Genomic DNA, 8,946 nt, shown 5'->3' on the forward strand with positions numbered 1-8,946 from the left:
CTGCAATGGAGGCCCATGGCCACAAGAAGAAACTTGAAATGTTTAAGTCAGTGTCCAAGGGAAAGGGCTGTTGATCTTTCACAATTTCTGGTGTTAATAATTACTAGAGATTGTAGATTTGGGACATAGGGCTTTCAAAGCATGAATTGCATATTTGGTAACTTTCTTTTCTGCCTTCCGACCATCCAATGCGGGGTGGGGAGGCGGGAGGGAGAGGAAGAACTGGATGGAGCTGGCACCAGCTAGTACATTAGCTTAACCTTCCCCTGCTTCTGCCACCAGTTTTCTCTGGAATCTCAACTTTCATTAAATCTGGCTCCCCCCTTTTTCTCTTCTGTGGCTTATGGACAAAAATAACCGTGGGTGTAGCTTTGCTCCAACGGTGGATGTCCTCAGATGTTTAACTGGCTACTGCATACATGCAATCCAGCCATTCAAATGCAATCAAACACTTTCACAAAACTGCAGGGGGTAAAAAGGGAGGTCATCTTGAGACTGCGTGAAAATCAGGCACTAAGAGAACTGAGAATTGACCCATATCTGTGGAAATGGTGATATTTACTCTGAAACCTAATGATGAACCACTGTGATTTTAATGCTTTCCATTCCAGGGGTGGCCAACCTGAGCCTGAGAAGGAGCCAGAATTTATCAATGTACATTGCCAAAGAGCCACAGTAATACATTAGCAGCCCCCCCATCAGCTCCCCTCTGGCTCCCAGCGCCTCCCACCCACCGGCAGCCCCGCTGATCAGTGCCTTCGCTTCCTCCCCACACCTCCCGATCACCTGTTTCGTGGCGTGCAGGAGGCTCGGGGGAAGAGTGGGGTTAGGAGTGAGGGCATAGCAGGCTCCGGGGAGGGCGCAGGAAGGCGTGGAGTCGGGACAGGGCCTGTGGCAGAGCCAGGGGTTGAGCAGTGAGCACCCCCCGGCACATTGGAAAGTTGGCGCCTGTAGCTCCAGCCCTGGAGTGGGTGCCTATACAAGGAGCCGCATATTAACTTCTGAAGAGCCATGTGTGGCTCTGGAGCCACAGGTTGGCCACCCCTGATCTATTCCATTGCTGGTCATTTTAGTAGAAACCATCCAGTTATGCTGCGGTTGTGGGTAAACATTGAGTATCACCACTTTTCCTCTGGACCTGCTATTCCTTTCTTCCCATTCCCTGCCCCCAATGGACCAGCAAGAGTTGATCCAGGATACCTTTTCTCCCGTCCTTCTCCTACATGTGGCCTTCACTTGTTCCAGCAGCAACAGAAACAGGGGAGATAGCCAGGTTGGATCTGCCAGCCGTAGCCACCAGACTACATATTATTTTTTAATAAAGCCACACCACCAAGACACATGCACAGCTACACAGATCAGCCACCTGGATCTCACTGGCATGACCTGTGCTCTGCATTCCTTCTTGGTTATCGCTTCTTCTGTTTGGTCTATAGATTGTAAGCTCTTTGGGGGCAGGGACATAGCACCCTGCCTCCCTATAGCACAGGGCTATACATATGCCAATTATTACTGAGCCAAATTCTGCAGCATGCTGTGTCCTTTTCCTCTAGGGCCCATCGAGGCAGCCAAACAACCAGGATTAACAGAAGTTGCTACACTCAGTTGTTCGTGAGCCGAGTTTTAACATGGTTGGTCTGGCTTGTGTGGAGAAGGTGGAATTGTGTCATAAGCAGTAGAGGCCATGAGCTAGATGCCCTGCTGGTTAATGCCAGTTTAAACCAGGATTCATTCACGAGGGTGCCTGCTTCTCAGTGATGGAAGTCTGCCAACAGAAGGCTATAGTAACGCAAGGTGGCCAGCAACCACCACCCTGCTGAGGGGCTTGCGGACAGCTAGGCAGTGGGTGATACTGACCAGGGAGTGGCTGCTACCGCTCATCCTTGATGCACCCTCCACCAGTGTGCCTCTTAGGGCACTTATGGTGGGACTCACATCTGCCCTCCCTGGGCAGCAGAACCACCATCACCTGCCCTCCTCTAGGGGTAAATCCCCACTGCCACCATCGTGATACAAGGGGCTTTGATGATGGAGAGAAGGATTATTTGCAACTCCCTGCACCAGTGAGGATGCAATCCAGCCCAGGGGCCATATCTTCTGATCTGGTGAGCACTATTTTACCCTCCACCTAGCAGTCTGTCCACCTTTTTCTCCTCCTTTTGAAGCTGAACCAATCTATGGAAGCAGCAGGGTCCCATCAGGAGGGATAGCTCAGTGGTTTGAGCACTAGCCTGCTAAACCCAGGGTTGAGAGTTCAATCCTTGAGGTGGCCACTTAAGGATCTGGGGCAAAATCAGTACTTGGTCCTGCTAGTGAAGTCAGGGGGCTGGACTCAATGACCTTTCAAGGTCCCTTCCAGTTCTAGGAGATGGGATATCTCCATTTATAAATAAACATATAAATAAAAGGCCTTTAAGGCCCTAGCCTTTGCTTGCCATGTTAGGTCTAACAATTCATCGGGTGAGCCACAAAAACGTCAGCCAGGACAGTTACGAGACAGCGAAATCAACCCGATTACCCGAAAAATCCAAAGGAAGAAACAGAAATGAGACACGTGCCCAGATTCAGTGGGTCAGTACATAAGAAAATTGAATAAATAGAAGCTGGTGCTTTAATGGCATCAGAAAGAGCCATGTAGGCTGGATCTTACAAAGTAATGTTGGCTGCCCGCCCGCCCGCCTCAAAAGTAAACTCCCTTTTCATTTGTGAAAGTTCACGGCAGCCCGTAACATCTTGACAGAGGCTGATGGGGGGGAATATGGCACTGAGCTCATTAACATCCGAGCTGAACAACACTACGCAGAGCTGGCAGCTGTGTCTGAAAGGAAAGATAATGGAAAAAGCATAAATCACCTGGAGCCATTTGCACAGCCAGACTCGCAGGCTCATGCAACATGTGACTGTATGGCGCATGCAAGCCGCTTCCATCCTGCCTATTCCATCCCTGACCCTGCCTAATCTGCAAAGGAACAGTGACAGCCATCTCTGAAGAGAGTCCAGCGTAGCTCATTCTGAGCCCAGGAAAGTAACCAGGGCAGGGGTTTAGATATAGGTATATTGCCATATATCTATCTCATAGAGCTGGAAGGGACCCTGAAAGGTCATTGAGTCCAGCCCCTTGCCTTCACTAGCAGGACCAAGTACTGATTTTGCCCCAGATCCCTAGGTGGGCCCCTCTTTGATTGAACTCATAACCCTGGGTTTAGCAGGCCAATGCTCAAACCACTGAGCTATCCTTCCCCCGCTCCTTCCTTTGAAGAAGGGAAGTGGTGGATTCTCCATTTCTTCTCCATTCTCATATGAAGACTGGATGCCTTTCTGGAAGATATGCTTTATCTAAATGTAGGCTCAGTGCACAAGTAACTGGATGAAATTCTCTGGCCTAAGTTATAAAGGAGGTCAGACTAGTTTATCTATTAGTCTCTGCTGACCTTAAAATCTGTGACTCCAGGGAGAAGGAGAATCCAATGGGGGGAAACATCAGCTCTTGGGGAGATATGTATGCATATAATAAAAGAACTCGAGAAGAATATCACTTCTCTTAAAAATCCTACACAAGAATAGCAGGAAACCCACAGGCTCGGTAACACTGCCAAAACTGTGTTACTTGTCTGCTCTCTCGGCCTTCATTTAACAGCCGCACAAGGTAAGCAAACACAGTCAGCAGCCTTATTCTGGCTGTGTAGGGGCATGCAAATCCTCAGCAGTCTTCCAAAGTGAGTAATCTCAGCTACGTGATGGCCCAGTTCAAACATTCATAGCTTATGAGTAACTCTTCATGTTCTTCACCAGCGGTGAATACCCCTGACATTTGGGAGAAATGAACTGGTTAAGCGAGGATAGATGTTCAGGGCTTTTCCATCTCCAAACAGCATGAAGAGACTTTAAATGACTCCGACTTTGTGCTGCAAGTAAAGTACCATGTCTAGTGGTTGGACCACAGGACAGGGAGTCGAAGCCCCTTCTTTTCCTGCCTTTGCCAGTGCACAAATATTAGGGTTTGTCTACACTTCAAGCAGCATAGCATAGTTAATCCACCTCCTCAACAGGGGGTAGCTAGCTAGGCCAGTGGAAGCTTCCGTTGACCTAACACTGTCTTGACGGGGTGGGTCAGGTCGTCTTAACTCGGCTGCTCAGGGGTGTGGATCTTTCACATCCTTGAACGACATAGCTGGGTTGACCTAACTTTTTAGTGTAGCTCAGGCCTTAATAAAGTCATTTAAGTCTTGGGTACATGGTGGAAATCTACCAGCATAGCTATCGCAGAGTAACTATTCTGCAATGGCTATTCCAGTATAATTTAGCTATGCCAGTATAACTCCCCTATGTAAATACTATTCCAAATTAAAGTTAGTTTTATTCTGGAATAGAGTGTCCACACAGGGAGCTATTCTGGTTTAGCTATAGTGGAATAATTATTCTGTTATAGCTGTGTTGATCAATTTCCCCAGATAGACAAGCCCTGAAGCTCTGCCTCACTTTCCTCATCTGTAAAATAGGGATAATAATACTTAAAGTGCTCTGAGGTCCTCAAATACAAGACGCTATAGAAAAGTATTATTTAATCTGAGGTCTTTGCAAACCTTGCTGCACAAACTTCTTTCCAGCAATATTTAATGGTGCCCTTTGAACTGTCAGGGTAGTGTCTGTTTGTTGCATCTTTAAGGAGGAGAGAATGTGTTGGAGCAAGTTTTGGCACAATTGGCTCAATATAATAGAAACTCTGAAAGGTTCTTCGTCTGGCGAATGTAGTTTCTTTCCATGTTCAGCAGGGCCAAGAAGGATCAGAGATTAATGGTGAGGTTCAGCCCTGCTGGCACTTCTAAAAGTGCTATCTGAGGACATCAGGAATCTCTCCCCACTGGGGAAGCAGCATCTACGTGGAAGTGTAGCATGTGACACTGGCAGTGTTGGGATAAATCATGGCAAAATCGGGACTGGGAGCAGAGATTTAGGAAGAAGGAGAACCTGGGGAAGAAACTAAAATGACAGCCCTGGTGAGTAGCATGAGATGAGGGACCAAATGATTGCTAAAGTGAGCAGAGGCCAAGGAAAGGGGCCATGCAGCCTTTAGGAGAGAGAGAGAGAGAGAGAGAGAGTTTGGAGATACAGATGGAGAGAGAAAGGGGGGAAAAGGAGGAGGAAGGGACAGAAAGGGGAATGGATGGATGACTAAGGAAGGGCAACAAAAATGATTAAGGGTATGGAACGGCTGCCATGTGAGGCAAGATTAATAAGACTGGGACTTTTCAGCTTGGAAAAGAGACGACTAATGAGGGATACGATTGAGGTCTACAAAATCATGACTGGTGCGGAGAAAGTAAATAAGGAAGTGTTATTTACTCCTTCTCATAACACAAGAACTAGGGGCCACAAATGAAATAGGCAGCAGGTTTAAAACAAACAAAAGGAAGTATTTTTTCACACAATGCACAGTCAACCTGTGGAATTCCTGGCCAGAGGATGTTTTGAAGACTAAGACTATAACAGGGGTCAAAAAAGAGCTATTTAAGTTCATGGAGCATAGGTCCATCAATGGCTATTAGCCGGGATGGTGACCCTAGCCTCTGTTTGCCAGAAGCTGGGAATGGGAGACAGGGGATGGATCACTTGGTGATTACCTGTCGTGTTCATTCCCTCTGGGGCACCTGGTGTTGGTCACTGTTGGAAGACAGGATACTGGGCTAGATGGACCTTTGGTCTGACTCAGTATGGCCGTTCTTATGTCAGGATGTAGCCCTGTGGTCCATTTCTCCCCACGCAGGATCAGGGCCGGCTCCAGGCACCCAAGCACATGCTTGGGGCGGCACCTGGTAAGGGGCGGCGGGGGGAGCGCAGCGCGGCATTCCGCGGGGTGGGGGGGCGCTCCAGCGGCGCAGCGCTCGGCAGGGGGGCGGTGCTGGGGCAGGGGGGGCGGGCTCCGGCGGCGCAGCGCTTGGGGGGAGGGGTTCCGGCGGCGTTCGGGGGGGGGGGGGGGGCTCCAGCGGCACGGCACTTGGTAGGGGGGGCGGTGTAGGGGGGGGGTGTTCCGGCGGCGTTCAGCGGGGCGGGTGGGCTCTGGCGGCGCAGCGCTCGGCGGGGGAGCTCGGGGGGGCGGCGCTTTTTTTTGCTGCTTGGGGCAGCAAAAAAGTTAGAGCCGGCCCTGCACAGGATATAAACAAGTCCCATTGAGCTTAACTATAAATTCTGGCTCAACACTTTACCATTTCCCCAGACTGTGCATTAGACTATAAAGCAGAGCAAGGAAAGACTGGATCCTTACATAATCTCAGTGGCTGGGAAATATGAAATCAAAGGCACTGCAATTTCATAGACATCAGAGATTTCATAACCTGGCTGGAAAAGTTAAAAAAATAATGGAGACAACACCCATCCTACTCATCCAGGTAGGAATGTTACTGCTGCCTTTAGGATATTTAGGCATCTAAAGAGCATGTCTCGTCTTATCCTATGTGGATGCTGTCCAGTTTATGAACACAAGCTCACTATGTCTTCACTGAAATAGCGATAGAAAGCCTATTGGCTGACATAATGTCGTAGTTAGGGTTCCCAGGCTACAAGTTAGGATGCACGAGCGAGTGTTTTTTATGTGCACTGTGAATCCTGCTGTTTTGGGGGATCGGTTACAAAGCATGAGTCTCTTGACACAGTTAAAACATGGTTCAGCACAAATAGGACTTAATTGATTTAAAGGTGTTTCTGAAGTATGCTACAGCATTGGGCATGAGCAAGGCTGCACTGTAGTTCAATCTCACCTAACCTGTAAGACTGAATCATGTGGGAAGGTAACTCTGTCATAAATGGATCCCAGAACACAATGGGGTTTAGACCATTGACTCAACACATAAGCTTAGTTTGGAGGCACTTTGTAACATGGCTGACTTCACACATGATTCATGTTCGCACACAACAAGATGAACTCATGGCACAGAAATTTTTACCCCGATTAGATAACAGCTGTAATGTGCGTGACAGGCTGCAGGTGGTTTCTCACTGGGTTCGTCTACTGTGTAGACACAAGATTGCTTAACCAAATTTGTGTAACTGGTTTAGCCAACGCGCCAGTTCCCTGGGTCTTTTTGCAGGAGGACATCTTTAATAAAAAACACCCACGTTTCTCTGCCTTTAGGAATCTGAGCTGAAGCAGCAAGGGATAGCTACCCACATTTTTTAAGATTGCCCTCATACAAGCATCATCGTGCAGCAGGGTGAATGTGGATGAGCCAACATGACTGTGGTAAGAAAAATGCGGCTGGATGGATTGCACTGAAATAGTTAACTGTATTCATGTCACTCGAGATTCCACCTATACTACAAAATAAAACATGCTAGACCTGGTCAAAGGATTGTTACACACCCCTCCCCCTCAACATGATTTTGGTTGAGTGAGAGGGTAAACGGGAACGAACTGTATTTCACCTGTGTCTAGGGGGCATACTACAAGCAAGGCTGGGTCCTTGCTAGACTGCAAAATAGTTAGGTCCCATCTGCACTGCAAGAGTGAACCATGTCAAGGAACGTACCTGTCATAATCAGGTTCCCCGAAACTGTTGATTTTTGTAGAACTGGGTCCAAATGTGGTTCTATGTACAGGGTAGACACGGCTAGACAGAAAGAGAGTGGGGAAACTGAACCTTAGGGTGATGACCTGGAAGTAATGGAAAAAAGGATTAGTATACTGTAACAGTACATTACAGGGTGTCTGGAATCAGCTGACTGTAGTGCAGTCACAAAAGATTAGGACTAAAATATGAGCTGAGATTTAACAAAACAGTTTAGGAATATAAATTACATTAGTGGAAAGAGCATTAGATTAGAGTCACTTAATGGCAAAGACAGTAAATAGTGCAAGACGGAAGGCATCTTGTGATCCATCAGTACTGCTCTTGACAGCTATTAAAAAGGGACACATTATTCCAGGTATTGCTCCCAACTCCCTCAAGCAAACCGGAGAAAGGAGGGACAGCAAAACTGACAAAATCAGCCAGACAGAAAGAGGTATAGAGAGGGAATGTATAAGAAAGGACAACAAGGAAGAAAACAGAATGAAGAAAGGAAACAACTGAATTTATAAATTAAAGACTAATTTGGCTGAGTTTAATTGAAAAGCAAGAGATGATTCTAGTTTTGTCTGGTTCCATAGAAACTCTACCCCTTTGATTCTCCCGTAGGATAAAAAAGCATATCTCACTCAACCAATGAAACACAAGATAGTATTTCACCATCGGGGGAAAAAGAGTTCATTGGCAGAATGTACCTTGAGAGTGGGCCTCTGCCTGTTAAGCCTACCTTGGGATTTTGTCCCTAAGTGGGATCGCTTTCCTATGTCCATTTAAACGAGGAAAATAATATCCAATTTCAGAGGCTGTTGTGAAAATTTAGCCCTTGAAATCTATTCCTCCAGAGACGGCTTGTCTAACTTCCCAACTTGCAAGCAAAGAAGGCTGCTTGCATGGAAAAAAAAAAAAGTACAGGTGTAAAACACAAGCCCAGTTTCAGAGAAAAGTGTGGGGCCAGTTAGACAAGATGGCTTGCAAGATTGCATTTCTCAGATTTTATTGTTCCTCATTGAAATGTTCCTAACACCAGTCCTATCAGGAACTATTCTTTTATATTTGCATTACAAGCAGCCCCCTGCAGCCACAGTAAGGATCGGGGCCCCCTTGTACCAGGTGCTGTACATAACTCTATGAAAACACAGTCCCTCTCCTGGAGGGTTTACAGTCTAGTCAGGGGTCCTGCCCTAGCCAGGACTTATTCTCATGCCAGCTTGTCCAAACTTTGGTTCTGTGTCTAGGTCTGTCCCTGGTCCTGCCCCTGCCCCTGATTCTGGTCCAAGCCTTGGTTCTAGCACAAACCTTGTTCCTCATCCTACCCTTAACTCCTACCCCGTGGTTCTGCCCAAGCCGTGGTTCTGCCCGTACTCCTATACGCGCCTCCCCCCAT

The 8,946-nt window shown here is 47.4% G+C and overlaps 1 long non-coding RNA gene across 1 annotated transcript; it reads right to left on the bottom strand.

Moving 5' to 3' along the window:
- Positions 1–2,690: 2,690 nt before the first annotated feature.
- On the bottom strand, positions 2,691–8,905 carry LOC135976604 (uncharacterized). Its single transcript, XR_010593887.1, has 3 exons — positions 8,290–8,905; positions 7,524–7,648; positions 2,691–2,818 (listed from the first exon to the last, which is right to left on the bottom strand). It is a non-coding gene; the product is annotated as an uncharacterized LOC135976604 (long non-coding RNA).
- Between the last annotated feature and the right edge of the window lie 41 nt (positions 8,906–8,946).

This window comes from Chrysemys picta, chromosome 19 (genome assembly GCF_011386835.1).
Source record: "Chrysemys picta bellii isolate R12L10 chromosome 19, ASM1138683v2, whole genome shotgun sequence".
Lineage (NCBI taxonomy): Eukaryota > Metazoa > Chordata > Testudines > Emydidae > Chrysemys > Chrysemys picta.